The 20,354-nt window shown below is 41.2% G+C and overlaps 1 protein-coding gene across 1 annotated transcript in view; it reads right to left on the bottom strand.

Moving 5' to 3' along the window:
* The window catches only part of BLACAT1 (BLACAT1 overlapping LEMD1 locus), a 123,197-nt gene extending 103,122 nt beyond the window's left edge, over positions 1-20,075 (bottom strand). Inside the window, exon 1 of the mRNA XM_072997285.2 lies at positions 4,755-20,075. The gene's annotated coding sequence lies outside the window, so the exon portion shown is untranslated. The remainder of the gene's footprint in view (positions 1-4,754) is intronic.
* Positions 20,076-20,354: the final 279 nt, after the last annotated feature.

The following is a 20,354-nucleotide window of genomic DNA, read 5'->3' as shown; positions in this document are numbered from 1 at the left end:
AGGAGACTGCAAATGCAGCTCACCCCACATTTTGCATGGCATTTGTAATGGTTGCATCTGTTAATCTCCATTTGGTTGTGTATTGTGTAATCTATTTATTTTCCAACAGCCGACTATGCTAATTATTTTATTCTACCCTTCTCTGTGTGTGGGCTTTGAGAACTAATTTGAACAAAACATCTTAAAACCAAACAGCTTTAGAATTTAGGCTTTAGAACTTTGAGATGGAAAGAATTCTAAAATTGAAGTGCAACCAAAGAGCATGTTTTCTTGGTGCACCTTTGCACTCCTCGCTTAGCACCTGAGTGGTCTGCTTAAGAGAACATTCCTAGTCAATCTTAAAAGTCATGGTTGAGCAGAGGCAGAAGCAGCTCCTTAGATGTGCTATCTGCACAGTCTGGGACATATAAATCATTGCCTGAAGCATGGGTTTAATTCTGGAAGGCAACAGGGGCTTAATTTTAGTGGGAACATTTGTCCTTCCACAAAATGATACCTTTTGATTCAGGCTAAGACAATCTTTGTTGGTGTCTATATGGTTTCTCAGATAACAGTTGAAATAGTTCAACTAGTGGTTGATTCCATCTGGGCACTAACCTGAGGAGAACCTATAACACAGACAAACCGCTGTGTGTGTATGTGATAATATGTACGACAGCTTTCTAAAACACAATGAATTGCTATTGGGATGGAACAGATATGTAGAATCTAATTAAGACCAATATATCAGCTGAGTTTGGTACATTCTTCAGGAGAAACAAATTTTGGATTGCCACATTCCAGACAAAAAACCCTTGTTAGACTTCCTGTACTTTAACACCTACATATTAAGCAGAAATTCACAGCTCAAATGTGTATTTCAGTTTCAGAAAAACATGGTCAGACTCTGCTCTTGTGAAAGGTTTGTTTCTCATACAGAATGCTCAGAGTAAAAGTGGCTACCTACTTTGGTGGTTGCAGAAATGTGACCCTCCATATATTGCTGAACTGCAATTACAGCTCCCAGAATCTCTCACTATTGGGTATGCAAGCCAGTGGCTAATGGGACTTGCAGCCTAAAACATCTGGAGGGCCACACGTTCCCCACCTCTGGATAGAACTATCTCCTTATAACTAAGTCAACCTTGGGGAACAAAATGGAATCCTTTTGGCAGGGGATTAAGAAGGCTGAGGACCTCATTGCTGGATAAAATTATATTGCTATTGATAAAAGAAGGCTAGAAAAATCCTTAGACTGGGAAGTGAATCATGGGGTTGCCAGGTCTCAGGTTTTGGGGTCCATGTTCTAGGACTCAGATTTTAAACTTAGAAGGCCAAAACCCGAGTAACCACGTATGGGGATCTTGAGGGTGAGGTTTGTGTGTGTCCTCACCCCTTCCATTCCTTTAGCTCTCACAGGAAGGAAGGAAGAAGGAAGCAAGCAAGCAAGCAAGCAAGCAAGCAAGCAAGCAAGCAAGCAAGCAAGCACACTTCCAATAAAGAAAAAAAATTATGTACGACTTCCATATGCTACTGTATAATATACATATATAGTGTACATATTGGTGTATATTGGTGTCTTGTTTGTGTTCACATAAGCTTTGTGTAAATTACTGTGACTACTTGTGGCTACTTGACAAGGGACTGGGGCATATCTTGGTTGTGCAATCAAGCACAAGCACACACAAAATACACTTTGACACCTCAAGATTTTGAGCGATTGGCTGCAAAATGTTACCATCAGCATTCTGGAACTGACACAAGAAAAATAATTCCTATAATTAATAGAATTTGTCTCACCAAAGTAAGGAAAGTGATAGCATGATCTATGATCTTGCTGCTTAGTTTGCTGCCCAAATGTTAAATATTGAAGGGTGATTTCAATTCCCCTGCTCTTACTTCTTAAGATTTGTTATCTTTCACATCTGGAATATAAATACTGTAGAGGATTTAGAATGGACAAAAATATAAGATGACCTTAGCGTTTACTCAAAGGAGGAAAGGTGAGTGGGGACAAAGGGTTCTCTTCTAAAGCCTTGCTTTATTATTTTGGAAGACAGGGGGCACTTTTCAAATCCAGAAATGAGCTTCTAGTCTGGGTGGGGTGGGGTGGGGAGACAGAATCCCAGACAGGGATACATGGCTTACACACCCTCAAGAGTATCAAGGGAAGACACAGGTTTCCGTCATGTGGAATGGTGGGAAGTCTGCATTAGCTACCCTGCTCTTCTAAATAAATGTTAGCAAAGTCTGACAGCAGCCCTTTCACACACACTCCTCTAGACATGGCCCACAAGGAATACTTGGCATTGTTAAGGAGTAATTAGGCTGTCTGCTCATTCCTCGTGTTGACATACTATCCAGAGCGACGAGGGGTTCTGTCCATTGACTGTCAGAACACAGACCCTCACATCACTCCCTCCCAGAAAAGCAGCAGGGGCTTTTCTCCTTCTCTGTTTGTTTTTTAAATAAGAGAAGACATGGAAGAAGAGAAATGCAGAGTTGTCTGGCAAAATGTCAGCCAGTGATTCAGAGGGAAGGCAAGTGGAAGGCAGTGAGAGGGAGGCGGCCCACACAGGAGACTTGTTTCTGATTTCCAAATGTCAGCATGTCCTTTAATTAAATGCTGATTAACCAGGGACAGCCACCCTCATGCCACAACGGGACTGCCGCTCGCGGCTGGTCATGTCACAGGATATTGAAACCTGGGACATTGCGTGCTCCCTTCCTGATGGCTGCCAGGAGAAAAGTCCCTTTTGCTTCAGAGGACAAAGCTTTGATTTCAAAGAGCTAGGAGGTCCCCATGGGAGCAAATGGCTCCCCTTGCTGCCCTCTCTGTATGTGTGTATAAATATAGACGGTACAATTTGGACTGTACCTTAAATTCTCTTTTGAATATACATAGTATTGGGTGATGCATTAAGTGGCAGCCACTTCTGTATACTGCACAAGTATACAGAGCTGGTTGTTACTCTCTGCAGATGGTAGCTGCTGATGGACAAATTTAAGGCTCCTAGTCTTCCTCATACTTGTTCGTAATTGTACGTCAGTTCAGATTGGAGAGTCCTTTAAATACAGCACCTTCTCTTAAGCTGTTGCCCTCTAAATCTGGGGATAATGGGAGCTGTATCCCCAGATTTAGAGAGCAACATGTGGATATTCTGGGGATAATGGGAGCTGTAATCCAACACATCTGGAGAACACCAACTTGGGAAAGGCTGAATGGTAGGTAGCTTCAAGGATGAACTGAAAGATAGCTTCAAGCAGAAGACTGTCTTCTTTATATTGTACACCTTGACAGGCCAGCCGCTTAATTACCATTACTCTTCCTTCTCACTCTTCTCATTACCAGAGTGAAGGTGACCGAGGTGGTGTGGAGAAAGAGACAGATACAAAGTCTCCCATCAAAATAAGCCCCAGAAAGTGGGGGCAGATAAACTGGTGTTAAATGGCTGTTCCTCATTGCAGCTGTTTCTGGTCTCTGTTTTTCAGAGATGGAAAAATAACTTTTTTATTGGATTACAGCTCCCAGCATCCCACAAGCCCACGTGGCCAAAAGCAGTGAGGATCAGGAAATTATAGTCTAAACAGTGTACCTGTTCCCATCTTAGTCACTTGTTACACTTATCCCCTCCCTTTTCTACCCAAGAACTCAAGCCAGCAGGTATATTTGCAGTCATCTGACATGAAAATAGACCATGATGATAAACAGAGGTATGATGTCATCCATACAATAGTGCCTTGTGCTGTATTGTTGAATCCCACTCTGTTCTTTGCTTCGCTTCTTGCCACAATTTAAAAGGAATACCATATGCACCAACTAGCGTTCCTTTCCCCATCCCCACCATACCGCTACCCCTAGTTCTCCAGATATCTCTCACCTCCCTTTGGGAGGGCCTGGAACAGCCGCTTGTTAAACATAGGCTGAATTCACAAGAGGATGTATTTGAAAACACTCTCAGAGACCCCCCCCCCAAGTCACTTTGGTGCCTCCCAAGATACTTTGGTGCCTGAACCAGAGTAGCACATCATGATCTCCTTTCCTAAGTCAAGCCAAACAGTAGCCCATTCAAGCCAAATTACTTTGGTACATGAGGAGAAACTCCTACAAGGCTCCTTTCTATTTTTCAATCCCTGACAGTAAAAATACATTAACGATCACTCAAATAACAGACTATTTGCTGGCCTTTTGTGATCCTTCCCAATCGGCTAGCAAAGGCAACTGCTTCATTCTACCCAATGGTTGTGCCGGACCTGTCCCCTCATAATAGAAATGTAACTGCTGCCCCTCTTTGGAATAGAGGCCTTCTCATCCATGAATCCCCCTTGAACTACAGGATCTACATGCGCAATCATTCTTTAGTTCTCTTTTCTTTGTAGATTACCGTGCTATGGGTTCATCCTAAATTAATCCACCCCGTCAATTGTACAGAGGCACCCCTAGACGTCTCTTTTCATGCAGATCCTCAGGGTGACGCTGCTATGCCACAGTATCCCACCTAGAAGTATGAGTCAAAAAGGTTCACACCGACTATTTCCTCTAAGGTCTCCTGGGAGCTGCCCAGCAGCCTCAGTGCCTAGCTTAACTAACAGTAAAGAATAAGAAGTGCCAGTTCCAGCTGAGTGTTATGAGCTCTGGAGCAGGATGGATCACTCTGGATCACGGAGCCAGATTCCCTCCCTCCACACCCTTCAAGGGGGAAAATGTTGTGGGGATGTTTTGCACCCCAAAGGCATTTGCTTCCCTCTGCTGGCCTATGGAAAGGGTGACATACCTCTCAGCAGCTCTCTCCCTGCCCAGGCCACCTAACTGTCGGTGGGTTCTTCCTTCCCACAACCACTGAGCATCTTCATGTTCTCTCTTTGAGCAAAGAGGGGGGAGTTCAAAGCTGCAACTTAAGGCTTTGAGAGAGCAGGAGTAGAGGCGAGGGACGGGCCAGCTCTACAGCCATTGGCTCCCTTATACAGCTGTCGTGCTAGTGCGTTAGGTTGCACATGTCATCCTTCGCCTCACTTCTCCTGATTTCTGTGCCACTGTCCTTTCCTCTGTGGTGTGAGGAGGAGAATTTAGAGGGAGAAGAAACACAGATACAAAAAAACCCCAACAAAACCCCAGTGTGAATCAAGCCTGCCCCCAAGCGGTTCTTATAAGAAATGCTATCAGGGATGGAGAACTAACGGGCCCAGCCGCAGATTAAGGTTCTCAAGAGTGATTGCCAACTCCTTCCGCATGTGTGGGTCTCCTCCTTCTTTCAGCATGTAGCATCAGAAGTTCCATTTCCCAGGCTTTATGCTTCTTGTGGCAAACAGCAGCTTTCACACTGCTCTTCATTTGGTCTGATGGAATTCCCTCCATATGAGATTTATTTTTCCCAAATATCCCTATTTACTTCTCAGCTGTTTCTAATTCTTCCAAACCTAATTATTGTTAGAATTCTTGCTGCTTTTATTTTCCAGTCCCACAGAAGGTGCAACTAGATCGCGACAAGCCTGTGGTTGTTACAATAATGTTCAAACCCTCCTCTTTGAATGAAGATTCAAAGTTTTTAGGACATATTTCTCGTTGTATTGTAGTTATTCCACCCCCAGCCCACACCAGAAGCATGAAGTTCAAGGAATATGGAAGGTGTCCATGTGTGGTTTGGAGGTTAACATGCAGGTGTTAGTAGAACAACATGACAGACAGACAGACAGACAGACAGACAGACAGACAGACAGACAGACAGACAGACAGACATGGGGTGCCAGTTGAAGTCTGAGACAATTATTATGCTTCTTCAGCTCTCTGGGAGGCAGGTGTAGCTCAGAGTAGGCAGCAGCGGATGAGGGAAAATTGGAATTTTTGTGCTTAACGTAGAATGCAAACTCAAGGAAGGCATAACAACAACTGAGTGTATTTTGCCACCTGTCTTTATCCCTTGGCTCTGAGTTGATGTATTAACCAGCCTTTTTCCTTATTCTGGGCCCATTTACGTGAATTCCCTTTAGGCTCATCTCCACAACCAGTTGTCACAGAAATAGTTCATTCTCCACTCCCATCTTTTGCCTGCCTGCTCTCTGTGACATCACAAAGATCCACCCACCCCCTTCTTGGCTCTAAAATCTTAGAGCATAGGATGCAGCTGACCTGGCGGCCCAGATATAGGTACAGGTACAAATATAAATGCAAAAATAGGCGATACCTTTAAAGACCACTTAAAAAATCATCATATAATACACAAACTTTCGTAGATCAGGTTTGTACCAGTGTGAAGAACCTAAAATCCAAAGGTTCATGGCAAGATGGATTTTGCCAGGAAAGTTACTCTTAGATGTAAAGTCCAAAAGTTCTTGGCACAATGGAATTCGCCAGGCATATCTCTCTTAGATGTAAGTTAGGAGGCATATGGTTGCTGTTTTACAGTTATAGCTGAGACAGCTGTGGATTCAGTGTAAGGACCCAGTTCTCTAAACAAAGAAGCCCAGGCCATGCAGAAGCACACACACCTTCCCATTTGGCGTTTCTGGCTAAGAACATTTGGACTCAGGTTTTCTGTGTCACACCCCCATCCGTCACTTGCCAAGCAGAAACATGTTTGTTTCAAAGAAAGGCTAAATATTCCAGTCTGGTATCCTCCAGGTCTTTCATGACCACTCCCACCATCTCCAACCAGCAGAGTGGTTGGAGAAGATAGGGTTTGTAATACAATACATTGGGAAGATGCAAAGTTAGAAATAACTACATTAAGCAAAAGCTACAGCCAAAAATATTATCACCCTTAGTTGGTAAACCATCAAAGATGAATGAGTATATAGATAAGAACACAGAATTGTGATGATGTGGGCGATTGCAAAAAAAAAAAACCCCTAAATGTAAAAGAAAAATTTGCAATAATATTAGTAAATAGGTATTGAACGGTGACAATTGTACAGTAGCTAGCACACTGCGTGGGGTGAAGAAAAGTAAAAGTGCTTATAAAAGACAAGATTGGTTGGATTTGATACAAAAGAAAATGAAATAAATAAATATTACCCTAATGCTATGTCCTTCTTGATGCATTATTTTAGAACTTTTCACAATTTAATACTTCTTTCAATACTTCATAAGACTTCAGAAGATTTTTTAAAAATTGGTTTGGTCCTAAAATACCTTCCAAGAAAGACTTTTTATTGAAACATCCAAGTTTCAGTATTCTAACTGCCATTTTCTCTTAGACAGGTTCCAATTGCAATTTTAGCAGCAATTATTCCAGAATCCAAATATAGCACTTTATACTCTGGTTAATTAGCTACTTTCAGGGCAGAATATGGAGAAACAAAATTATTTCCCATTGGCAAAAGTGTGTGAGAAAAGTGCATTTTATCTCCCAATTTGTTCAATCTGTATGCAAAACGTATCTGTGCAAATCAAAATCTGGTGAAAGAAGCATGCTTAATTTAAGATTTGCAATTGATGCTATAGTATTTTAGTTAAATCAGTTTAATAATTTCTCAAAACTGCCCAGAGTAGACACGTTCTAGATGGGCGGTATATAAATCTATTAGATAAATAAAATAAATTATTTGCAGAAAAAAACAATGATTTGAAACAACTACAGTTGAAAATTAAAGATAAAGGTGCAAAAGCAAGAACATTAGCAACTGCAAAAGTTGAACATTAAGATCAAAATTATGACTACAGAAGAATTAAATAATCTCATTTGTTGATAATGAAGGCATTAAAATTGCCACCAATTTTCTATAGATTGGCTCAGCCATCAATCAAAATGGAAAGTGTACCCAAGAAATCAGAAGACTAAAACTTGGAAGAAATATTTTATTTATTTATTTACTTATTAGATTTGTACCCTGCCCCCCTAGACAGCGTCTACTCAGGGCAGCTTTCAAATATCATAAAATATCGTAAAAACATCATAAACATTAAACAATTGAATCAATAATATGGTGTTTTCAAGATGGGGAATGACAGAAAACAAGAAGATAGAATTCAAGAATTGACAGAAGGGAAGGCCTGCCTAAAGAGCCAAGTCTTTAAATGGCATTTAAAAACACCCAGCAAGGGTGCCAGGTGGATCTCTGTTGGAAGGCTGTTCCATAGTCGGGGGGCCACTGCCAAGAAGGCCCAGTTTCTTGTTCTTTCTTTCCGGACCCCTCTCGGCATTAGGCCCCTCAACTGTCCCTCCTGGCTGTGCCGAGTAATTCGGGTAGATCTGGACCACCAGAAAGACAAATGGGACGCAGATCGAATCAAGCATGAGCTCAAACGAGACATTAAAATGACTCTACCAAAACTGTTGAACTTCAACATAGCACAAGATAAGAGGAAGTGTAGAAGACAGTAAGAAACGAGGAAAACCAAAGATGAGTCAATTTTTAAAAATGGTCACTATTTCGGAAGACCTGAGTAGAGTGGCTAATGATGCATGATTATTTTATTGGTTTGCCTAAAAGTATGACATCTTTTGCCATAAGGAGGTATCCCAATCTGTTACTTGAATGCCACCTGGAAACTAGAGGAGGAGCAGCCCAGCAAATGTTTAGGACAGTCCAACTATGGATTAGCAATCAGAATCTTGGCATGAAATCAGATCCTGAACCACAAGATGGCAGTATTCACAAACATTATTACAAAGCCCTCTCACACATTGGCTCTCTCTCTCTCTCCCTTTCTCTCTCTCTCTGGTCCATCTTTATGCCCAGGCAAAGGCCTTCCAGGCTGAGGATAATCCATTCCAGATAATCCTTCGCTAGAAGCAGGAGTTTCCTGATTTGGAAAGGCTCCTGATCACAGAAACAATTAGTTATAAAAGCATGTTCATATTGGAGAGAACATTACCATTTGAGACATCATAATGAAGGAACCCTATTCTTAAATTCTGCAGGCCAATCACAAAATTTGCAAACAATTGAATTGCGTCTTCTAACCATGAGTAATTTGTAATATCTGGTTTTCCCCGCAGTTCACAACAGGAGTTTTTTTTCCCTTGCCTCCATGTCCATTGCAAACCAGCTTTTGCGAACTCCATACAGCTTGCTCCATGCTCAAATCATCTGTGAAATAAGCAGGTACACATGTGGCCAGCATTCACTTCCACTGAACATGGAAGAACTCAAGATTCCACTGACCCAGGGAACTTTGTACTACACCGGACAAGTGTCAACAGTTGGAGCTAATGGAAAAGGTTGACTTCTAAGCAAGCAGTTATTAAATATTCAGTATCATAAAGAGTGGAAGAGACCTGGTTGACTGCAGTCATACAATATATACATGTATATTTACAGTTTATTAACTGGTCATCGCCGTTTAGTCGTTTAGTCGTGTCCAACTCTTCGTGACCCCATGGACCACAGCATGCCAGGCCCTCCTATCTTCCACTGCTTCCCGTAGTTGTGTCAAATTCATGTTGGTTGCTTCGCAGACACTGTTCAACCATCTAATCCTCTGTCATCCCCCTTTCCTCTTGCCATCACACTTTCCTAACATCAAGGTTTTTTCCAAGGAGTCTTCTCTTCTCACCATGGAAAAAGAAAGAGAGGGCCAATTCCCGTTCCTAGATGTCATGGTCCTACGCAAAACTGACCTCCGACTGGGACACAAGGTCTACAGAAAATCCACCCACACAGACAGGTAGCTACACAAAAACTCCAACCACCACCCACGGCAAAAAAGAGGCATAATCAAAACACTGGTAGACCGTGCAAATCGGAACTGTGAAGCTCAGTTTCTCAACACTGAACTCGACCACCTGAATTGGGCCCTACAGGCAAATGGCTACTCCAAAAATGAAATCACAAGAGCCATCAAACCAAGAAAACAACACCGAACTGAAGAAGAAAAACAGCCACCCACAAACAAAGTATTTCTGCCATACATCAAAGGGGTCACAGACCGCATGGGGAAACTTCTGGAAAAACACAACTTACAAACAGTATTCAAGCCCACCACAAAAATACAACAAATGTTACGGTCAGCAAAGGACAGAAGGGACCCCCTCACCACTGCAGGAGTATACCGGATACCTTGCAGTTGTGGCCAGGTATACATTGGAACCACAAAACAAAGCATCCACACCAGAATCAAAGAACATGAGAGACACTGCAGACTAAAACAACCAGAAAAATCTGCAGTAGCTGAACATGCCATAAAACAAACTGGACATGAAATTCTACTTCAAAATACTGAAATACTGGACAACACCAGCAATCATTACGTCAGACTGCACAGGGAAGCCATTGAAATCCACAAGCATCAACAAAACTTCAACAGGAAGGAGGAATGTCTGAAACTCAACAAAACCTGGCTGCCAGCTCTCAAAAACACAGAGTGCAAAAGGTCAACGAACTCCACCCAGCCACAAGGTCAGGGGATTGCTGCACACAAAAGACCAGCTAATGACACCCATCAACCACAGGGACAGATAATCTCCCCTCCTTATCAAAACAATACATCCACAACAAAACACATTAATCAACCATCTCCTGATTAGGACAATAGCCTACCTCACAAACTAGCCTTCTCACAGCCATAAATACTCCACCCACTCTCAAGCCTACCCAGAGCACAATTTGTTGTCCTCTGAAGATGCCAGCCACAGAGACTGGCGAAACATTAGGAAGAACCACTTTCAGAACACGGCCAAGAAGCCCGAAAAACCCACAACAACCAGTCTTCTCTTCTCATGAGATGTCCAAAGTACTGGAGCCTCAGCTTCAGGATCTGTCCTTCCAGTGAGCACTCAGGATTGATTTCCTTTAGAATTGATAGGTTTTTTCTCCTTGCAGTCCAGGGGACTCTCAAGAGCCTCCTCCAGCACCATAGTTCAAAGGCATCAATTCTTCAGTGGTCAGCTTTCTTTATGGTCCAGCTCTCACTTCCATACATCACTACAGGAAAAACCATAGCTTTGACTATTTGGACTTTTGTTGGCAAGATGATGTCTCTGCTTTTTAAGATGCTGTCAAGGTTTGTCATCGCTTTCCTCTCAAGAAGCAGGTGTCTTTTAATTTCATGGCTGCTGTCTCCATCTGCAGTGATCACGGAGCCCAAGAAAGTAAAATCTGTCACTGCCTCCATATCTTCCCCTTCGATTTCCCAGGAAGTGATGGGACCAGTGGCCATGATCTTAATTTTTTTGATGTTGAGTTTCAGGCCGTTTTTTGTACTCTCCTCTTTCACCCTCATTACAAGGTTCTTTAATTCCTCCTCACTTTCTGCCATCAGAGTGGTATCATCTGCATATCGGAGGTTGTTGATATTTCTTCTGGCCATCACCTCCACTGGCCTTGTTGTTAGCCAGACATTCTAAAGCCCACTTGACTTCACTCTCCAGGATGTCTGGCTCAAGGTCAGCAACTACATTGTCTGGGTTGTCCGGGTTATCCAAATCTTTCTGATATAATTCCTCTGTGTATTCTTTCCACCCCTTCTTGATGTCTTCTGCTTCTGTTAGGTCCCTCCCATTTTTGTGCTTTATCATGTCCATCTTTGCACAAAATGTTCCCCTAATATGTCCAATTTTCCTGAACAGATCTCTCATTCTTCCTTTTCTGTTATTTTCCTCTATTTCTTTGCATTGTTCATTTAAGAAGGTCCTCTTGTCTCTCCTTGCTATTCTTTGGAAGTCTGCATTCAGTTTTCTGTAACTTTATTAACTGGTATCAATTATTAATTTCATAGTAATATAATTAGTGATACTGGCCATGCTGGGCTAGTGATTCTACCACTTCTAGTGGAAAAAGAGTGGTTTTGCCAGGCTGCAGGATTATGTCCCATCCATAAAGTTCTCATATTTTCTTTGAGCACAGTCTGGCTTTCCTGTGTAGGAAATATCTGAGCTGGTTATCAGGACATAGGTGATGGATTGTATCCAAAAGATTCTAATAGGTAATTTCCCATGCCTGGGGGAAATGCAATGTTTAAGTCTTCTATGAATGAAGCCATTGTTATTAAGACTTCAAAAGCTTTTGGAGATGGTTCTTCTATAGGGGAATGATGTCATTTTGCCTTCAAAGGAATTCTTTTCTAGTGTTTTTTCTGAGTCTTATCTTGGATAGCTCAATGAATAGAATGTTTGGTTTAATTCAATCACTAAGTGGTTGTGTTCACAAGCCTATTAACATAAAACTAGAGTCATTGTTTTAAATGTACCAAAAAAGATAGGCCTTGTGGTCCTTGTATACAATTCAAAGGCAAGGGTGGGCGATATCTTTATTAGACCACAGAAAAATCAGAAATATAAACTAGCTTTCAATCCCATACAAGCTTTTATTAGTCTGAGTATCACAGACCTGTAGATTATGCAGAACAAGCAGAAGTTCCAAAAATGATGGCCAGATATGCATGCCAGGTTCTGGCATGGAGGCTATAGATCCAGGTCAATGGTGTAGATTTCAGATTCTACTTCTGAAATGTAGTCCAATATACATCATCCATCACTACTCTGGATCACTGTCCATCACTGAATCAGCTGGCTGGACAGTTTGATGCATTGGATAGCTGGACTGTGTAGGCAGAGGGCAGGAGTCTGATTCTTCCAGAATAAAAGCCAGGCTGTGTAACCTTGGGCAAGCTACACAATCCCTGAGCATCCTTAGAACAAAGGACTAGTAAATCACTTCTAAGCGCTCTATGCCATGGAAAGAGTTGTCCACGTTGGAATCAATTTAACAAAAGTTAATTATTGCATCCATTACTACAATTTCTGTCTAGCTGTTTTTAGTTGTTGTTCTTGACATTGGCATATAATGTATTGGATTTTTACACAGTCCATAAATTTCAAATGACTCCAAACAGTACAATATGTTAATTTTAGGGGACTGAGAATCCAAGACCTATAATCCAATGGGATATTTTGGGAATTGCAGTCTTAAAAAGTAACTTCTGTTTTATATACTCCAATCAAACAGTTTATTTTCACTTATATTAGTCACTCCCGAAACTGTGAAGAGCCAAACCTCCCTCGCTGCCTTATCCTGGGTACCCATCTGTTCTATCCTAGTAGACTGGGACATTTTGGCAAACAGATCTTGAAGGTGGATCACAGGGGAAAGGTTGGGGGATTGAGAATGAAGTGTCCTACTGAAGGTGCCTGGGGAATTTGGGGGGGGGGGGGCAGAAGAAGAGTCACCACCTGGTTCCATTGGCAGTGAAATACATCCATTTGGATCCTGACCATGCACTGTCATTTACTGATCCAATGAGATATGAAAAACAATCTATTGAGTAGCAACATCCATGTAGTTTGGTGTGTTTAAGAAAAGTTGGGCAAAATCCTCTTGCATAGTTATGCCTGCATAGCACTAATGCTGTAACTTTTGGAGACAAATTACCTCAAGTTTATAAATCACTGTAGACATTAACTGTTGTATACTCAGTCACACAACTTAGCCCGTAACAGAAAACATCTATGGTAATTTTTCAACCTGAAAAAAATCACCTCTAAAAGTCAAGCTCTAAGTGTACAAGTACACAAGAGGATTTTAGCTGGCAACTCAACTAAATATTTAGTGTTCACTCATTTTTACTGCTGTTCTTAATTTCCTTTAAATAAACAAGAACTGCTCTGGACATGGAGAAATTTATGTCATGTACAGATTCTAATGCATAAATAGGGAAGTGTAGTGTAGGGATTGGCCAACTATGCAATGTATTTCCCCATGGATATTTTTGTAGTTTGCATGGTTTTTAATTAACTTGTTATTATGCATTATATTTTGTGTTTTTATCACTTGGCAGGTCACTCTGGTAACTCTTTTGGATTTGATTTGGTAAATTTAAATTAAGAGCATGCAGGGAACCAATGGCAAGAGTTTAAAAAATTTTTTGGTTAACAAGCCCCTGTGGTCATGCTAGCTTGGGCATTTTGGGAATGACAGCCCAAAAAAGTAACTTTTCTAAACATTTTTTAAAATTAGTTTTTAATGGATAGTCTCATTTGTCACGTTCCCTACTACCTTTAATCCTCTTTTTTCTGCAAGATGAGAACACAACTTTTATAAGCAAATGCAAAACAGGTGAATCTTTGAGGAACCTTCTTTTGTTTCATTTTGAAAAAGAGCAGAAAAGGTGAGTCATTTCAGGCATTATTATTTATAGAGAGGCAAAGATGAACTGCATCATATTTGCTTCCAGAGAAAGTTCAGGCTTGATTTGATCTAGGACCAACCTGTTCATCTTTCTGGAAGTTCAGGGAATTTACAACTCTTTCTTCCAGCCCCGTATATCATACTTTTTTTCCCCTGCTGGCTTTCTTCACTGCACAACTTTTACACACATACATAGTGACTGAGAATACAATGGTGTGGTTGATCTTGGCCTGAGTCTCCAGTGCCACATCCTTTCACCTGAATATCTTTTCTAGTTCCTTCATAGCTGCCTTTCTGAGTCTCGGTTCCTTCTGGTTTCTTGGCTGTAGCCTCTATTTGGATTGTTGATGGAACCAAGGGATACATAATCTCGAACAATTTCATTGTCTTCATTGTCAACCTTAAAGTGTGCAATTTTTGTGTAGTCATGGTTTTTGTCTTCTTAATAATTCAGCTGTGTTGGCTTATACAAGAGAAATGGATACCATCTTTTTACATCAGGAAACAAAATGTGTTGGATCAACTCTGAATTTCTAACCATCTCAGCAGATGCCTAGCATGAGATGAAACCTTTTCTTCCCATGGTTACAGCTATGTGTGTGCGCGCACACACAAGTATGCACACACATGCATATACATACATGTACACATGAGTGATCCTGAAGCTGAGGCTTCGATACTTTGGCCATCTCATGAGAAATCTCCCTGGAAAAGACCCTGAAGTTGGGAAAGAGCGAAGGCAAGAGGGGAAAGGGACGACAGAGGATGAGATGGTTGGATAGCGTCACCCGAAGCTACCAACATGAATTTGACTCAACTCCGGGAAGCAGTGGAAGACAGGAGGGCCTGGCGTGCTCTCGTCCATGGGGTCATGAAGAGTCGGACACAACTTAACAACTAAACAACAATATCACATGAGTGCGTAGGTGGTTTTACTAATTTTATTTTATAGCTTGTTTAGAAAACACCTCAGTTTGAAAAGAACAGTTTTATTTGCATGTGTTTTCTGTGAATTAAAAACAAACAAAACAGTAACAATCGGTGGGCACTTAGCACAGCTCCCCGCTGCGGCCACTGCAGTATAACTGAGTTTGTAATAACTGTGGGCTCTGAAAGTGATGGGACAAGGGTGGAGGAGGAGGCAACTATTTCCCCATTTCTTCCGTTGAAGGAGCTTTATACATTCTGCTCCACTGTGTGCTTTAGAATAAACACAGGCTGAAAAGAGAACAAATTTATATCATTTCTTCAGTTGATTGTTATATTGCTCCACATGGAGTGTAAAATCAGGGGGAGCCAAAGCTTACAATGGAAGCAAGTTTCAAACCCAAGGGCCAAAATCATCTTGCTTAGTGTAGTAAATTGGACTCAGGTAGGTCCACTGAATCAGTGGGGATTTGAGGAGTCAACTCCTCTGTAAGTTCCAGGGAGTCCAATGCACCTATTTTAGCTGCAATTTAAATTAACTTTCAACTAAAATAGGCCCATTTGAACCAACGGGACATATGGCGGACTTACCAAATCCCCACTGATTTAAAGGACCTGCTCTAATTTGATTTCCTATGCCAAGCAATATGATTTTGGCCATTGTGCTCCAGCTATCTCAAACCAAATGCCCTTGTAGGGTGGCTATTGACTCATAACCCAACAAGAGAAGTTGCATCACCAAAAATCTGGACAAAGGAGTATATTGATTTGCATAAACTAATATCTATATTTAGATGCAAAATTAAAAATGATTTTTTATAATTTAAACAGAATTACAATGTATCTTACACAAATGGGAAAGACAGTGATCACCTGGTGACTTGTGTGCCTGCTGACTTTGCTAGTCAGGAGCTCACTGTAGAAGAGAAATGTCAAGGTCCTTCATCTCCTTCTTCCCTGTTCTTCATCTTTAAATCTGACTTGGAACAGACCGCCCTTTAAATAGAGGGCACCTTCAAAAGAGGATTTGTCCTCTAGCAGCTCCCATCATCCTCATCTAAGAAAGAGAAATCAGTCATCTGGAGAATATCTGGTAGAGGGCAAGTAGTTATATCCATCTTCTGTGTTTGCTGCTCTTTCAAAGCCAATAATGTTTGTGAGTGAGTTTGTTTTAGCAGAAAAAACACAGCCATGGACATCTGCCATCTGCCTCGACGGGAATCCTCCAGATATATGCCTGTTGCTGGGAAACAACAAGGAGGATCCATTGCAAAAGAGGAGAAATTACAGGCAAGAGAAAGATAAATTTCCTAGAGAACAGTAAGTGCTTTTGCTACCTGTAGAAGCGATTAGACGTGTGGAGAATAATGTGTCTACAGTACACACTACTGCTGTGAAGTAAATGGATTCACTTTTTTTCTAATCTGCTATGACTGTGGGCTTGTTTAATAATTGGAACATGGGACTAAGAGGAGGAAGTCTGTACCTTGTTGTTAACAAGTTAAAGAAATGATCTTGAGTGGAGGAACACATGCTTGGAGCAGGGGCATTGCTCACCCCAAAAGCTTAAGGGGAACCTACTTCCTGTTTGGTCAGGTGGGTGTTACATAGAACCTGACATCTGAAGAACGGAAAATGCCAAATTTTGAACACTCTTATGATTATCAGGAAAAACATGGTGTCCACCTGTCAATTAGATCAATAAGTACCTGATGACATATTCTAGACAGTAAGATTTCAATTCAGATCTAAAAGCTGATCTTGCTAGATCAAACCTGAATATTTTGCTGAACATAAACCAATCCTGTAAATAAAATAAAACTTGACAGTGTGTTTTAACTGTCATTTGTTGGATTTATATACTGCTAACTCACTGAAATGGGGCTCAAGACAGCACACAATAATCACCCCACTAAGCAAAGGAAAGTTAGGGTGCAACTACTCTGCAATTTACCAAGCAATTTGTGCTAGAGTTGGCACAGTTTTCCATCGGCCCGCAAACCCCTATGGACATTTGTTGCTTTTGGTTTAGCCAGCCTGGGCTAGTGGTTTTTGTTGTACTAACAGTAGTGTTTCTACTCAGATCTCATTTTCTTGGAGGGCGGGGGAGTGTCTGGCATGTGTAGTTTCCTCTGTCGGTCCAAAGGAGCAGCGGCAGGCATGCCCTTGGGTGATATTGACAGTGGAACACCCTTTTTAAAAAGCAGCAAGCAACAAAGCACTGAACTGATATAGCATCATGTGAAAGCAGTGTTTATTTAACATAGCACTAAACTAGAAAAACATAATTTAAAAAAATGTTTGCAGGAGAGACAAGAGGCCCTTGCTTGAGGAGAATGTTCGCACTGAGTTTGCATACCGTGAAAAGTATGCCAGTACAGCAGGACATCTCCTTCAAAGCTTTAATTTCTAAACAATTTTTAAGGCTCTTCCATGTTAATACTATGTCAGGTAAGTACTGTAGTTTCACATGTTGTTGTATCAGCTTAGTGCTACGACATTTGCCTGGATTTAAAAAAAAAAAGAGATAGGGAAGAGGACAGTGTTAAAGACAGAGGGTGACGTGTGATCTCAGTCAGAATTGTAGTGATTTGAAGTGCACTTTGGAACTCTTGCTCTGAAAATTGCCTGGGATAATTAAATATTCTGTGTGACTGACAGCAGCGATTTAACTGCCAAAAGAAACTTTGAATTGACCTGAATTAACCTGGGACAGCCTCTCAGTGTTGTTGAGCCTTTACACAGATTTTTATTTAACAAGCCCTCTTCATTCAGTAGGTGCACTCTAGTTGGGAATAACATGGGATTTGTCCCACTTAAACTGCAAACAACATTTAAAACATGCCAATAAGAGGAAGGCAGCACCACTCCTCCAATAGAAAACCCATTCCTCAGCAAATAGTGAATCACCTAAAGGGAGATATTTTTGTATCTAGAGTTTGATTACAAGAGTCCAGACATGAGATTTAGACATCTACAGGCTTCCTGGTAATTCCACAGGAACTCAAGGGCAGAGCCTGACAGCAGGCAATAGAGCTCACAACGACTACTGTCATTACCAGTCTGTAGCCACAAGCAATATTGATGTTAGCTCTTCAAACCATTTTGGAAAAACACCTCACTTTATATACAGTATCACCTTGTGCTACAGCCAGGGCCTGTCTCTGAATAAAGTAGTTTTGATGCAGATAGGTAGTTTGAAGATGCTGATTGGTCCTATCTGCTATACCTCTAAATGGATTTAATGGCTGCACAAGATTAAGGGAATTAGGGAAGTCAGATATCAGTTAGAGCATGCAGCCCTGTGAAATATGACAAGTGAACTAAGATTTTAATGAAAAATAAAACTTCTTTGGAGGTGCTGAGAACTAGATTCTGGAATACTTGAAGCTTTTTGCTATAAATTATGCCCTGTTTGGGAGGATCCTACTGGATTTAATGTGATCTGTTTTCTGCTAAATGAACATAGGACTGCAGCCATGAACAAGTCACAGCCATGCAGACCACAAGGGACGCAGCTTTGCACTTTTTGTACTAAATCTGGTTAAATACATATTTCAGATTGACTCTCCCTCCCAGTCTATGGCTAGAATCCTATTATTTACATATGTCAGCATAAATGCAGCAGCATTGATTGTAGTGATGAACTGCTGTTAGTTAGGAAGTCAGTGCTTGTATTTCATGTTGCACAGTAGTCTGAATGAAAAGGATTTTGGCTACCTATCCAAGAGCAGACAATCACAAAATCCTTAGTATAGCTCAAAACAGTATGTATTTGCTGGGAAAATTCATCCTCAGTTTCCTTCCACCAGTTTTGGTAGAATTATTCTCACTGACCCTGAAAAACAGCCTCTTCGGCCTTCTAAAGTACCATGGCTGCACTATACTGTCATACTAAACTTCCTACACACTTCTGAACAACTACAAAAAACACACTGATCACCACAATCACCCATCTCCTGAAAAGGACAAAAGCTTATCCCACAGCTATAAATATTCAAGTATCCAAACAAACTGCACCAGAGTTCAGACAGAGTTCTGACTCCTGTCCTCTGAAGATGCCGGCCACAGAGACCGGCAAAACGTTAGGAAGAACAACCTTCAGACCATGGCCAAAGAGCCCGAAAAACCAACAACTACCTTATTGTACGTCAATAATATGCCTTTAAACCACGAAATCAAAATTTCTACATATATCAAAAATTGCCTGCTGTAACTTGAATGGAGTGACAAATCATAAAACAGTTTGTTGTCTATTACCAGTAGGACACAAATATGTCAAAATAAATTGGATGCAGTAAATTAGTAGGCAGACTTTTCCCAGCATGGGAGTGAAGTGAGAGGAAACATTTCATCTGTTCAGTTCCTGCCTTTCCCACATGTATTAGAAGTACAACTCTGGAGCAGAACAAGTTGGCAATTGTAAGGAAAGGAGATGGCAGCCTCTGACCCAACTTCATTTCTCCCTGTCATAATTTATACCTCCTGACAATGATCCTCAAATCTGCATTTTTGTTTGACTGACACGATATTCACCCCACCTATCCTGGCATTTAAAACAGTGTGGGGGGAAAAGTGGTGACAAGCAGTGGTAAATGTTGAAATATGTGCACAGCCACACTTCCAAGAAAATTTCAAATATGCAGATCGCTCTGTTGATTCATAACTGCAAATAAGTTATAACAGTTTTTCTTCTCTAGGGAAAGGCATATCTTTTGTAAAGCCAAGCTGTCTTAATTGGCTTAAAAGACTAAGGTGTCCCAAAATACTTTGCATTAAAAAAAGCGATGCTCAGAACAATATTGGTGTCATAGCTTCTGTAAAGATTGCAGGGAGAACATAAAAGTCTGAGAAGGTTGGCAAATGTTAGCATCATCCTGTTAAATCCCAACACTTCAACCCAGTGCGGCTTTGCTCCACTACCAGTGGACAGAATGAATCAGTTGGAGGCTATTGGGAACAACTAAAGAAATATACTGAAGAAAATGCATGTTTTTGCATAAGGAAGAGCAGAGAGAGAAGAATTTCCTCAAGCATTTCACCTTTCAGATTGGGAGAAAGTCAAACAAAACCTAGGAAATCAACAGACAGAGTCCTTAATGAAACGGGGGGGGGGGGGGGCTGGGCTAAGATCTCTGGGAAAAATAGAGGCAAGGGTACAAAGAGTGTCCTTTAATGATAATGTCCTTTCTGAAGTGGCATTCATCTTTAATGCTTCTCCCCAAGATGTTCCTGAACAGCCAGTGCTTTCTGGATGAGACAACAAAATCCATTGGTTTTCCCTCTTGCTTGGCATCCTGTCCACCCATATTGTGACTCTGGCTATCATGGAAGCGGGCAATGATTATCATAGCAAGTAACAATTAGCATCCTGGGCAACTAAA

The sequence above is a fragment of the Pogona vitticeps genome, chromosome 4 (assembly GCF_051106095.1).
Source record: "Pogona vitticeps strain Pit_001003342236 chromosome 4, PviZW2.1, whole genome shotgun sequence".
In the NCBI taxonomy this organism is placed as follows: domain Eukaryota; kingdom Metazoa; phylum Chordata; class Lepidosauria; order Squamata; family Agamidae; genus Pogona; species Pogona vitticeps.
The sequence above is the reverse complement of the archived record's forward strand: the minus strand, read 5'-3'. Positions and strand labels throughout refer to the sequence as shown.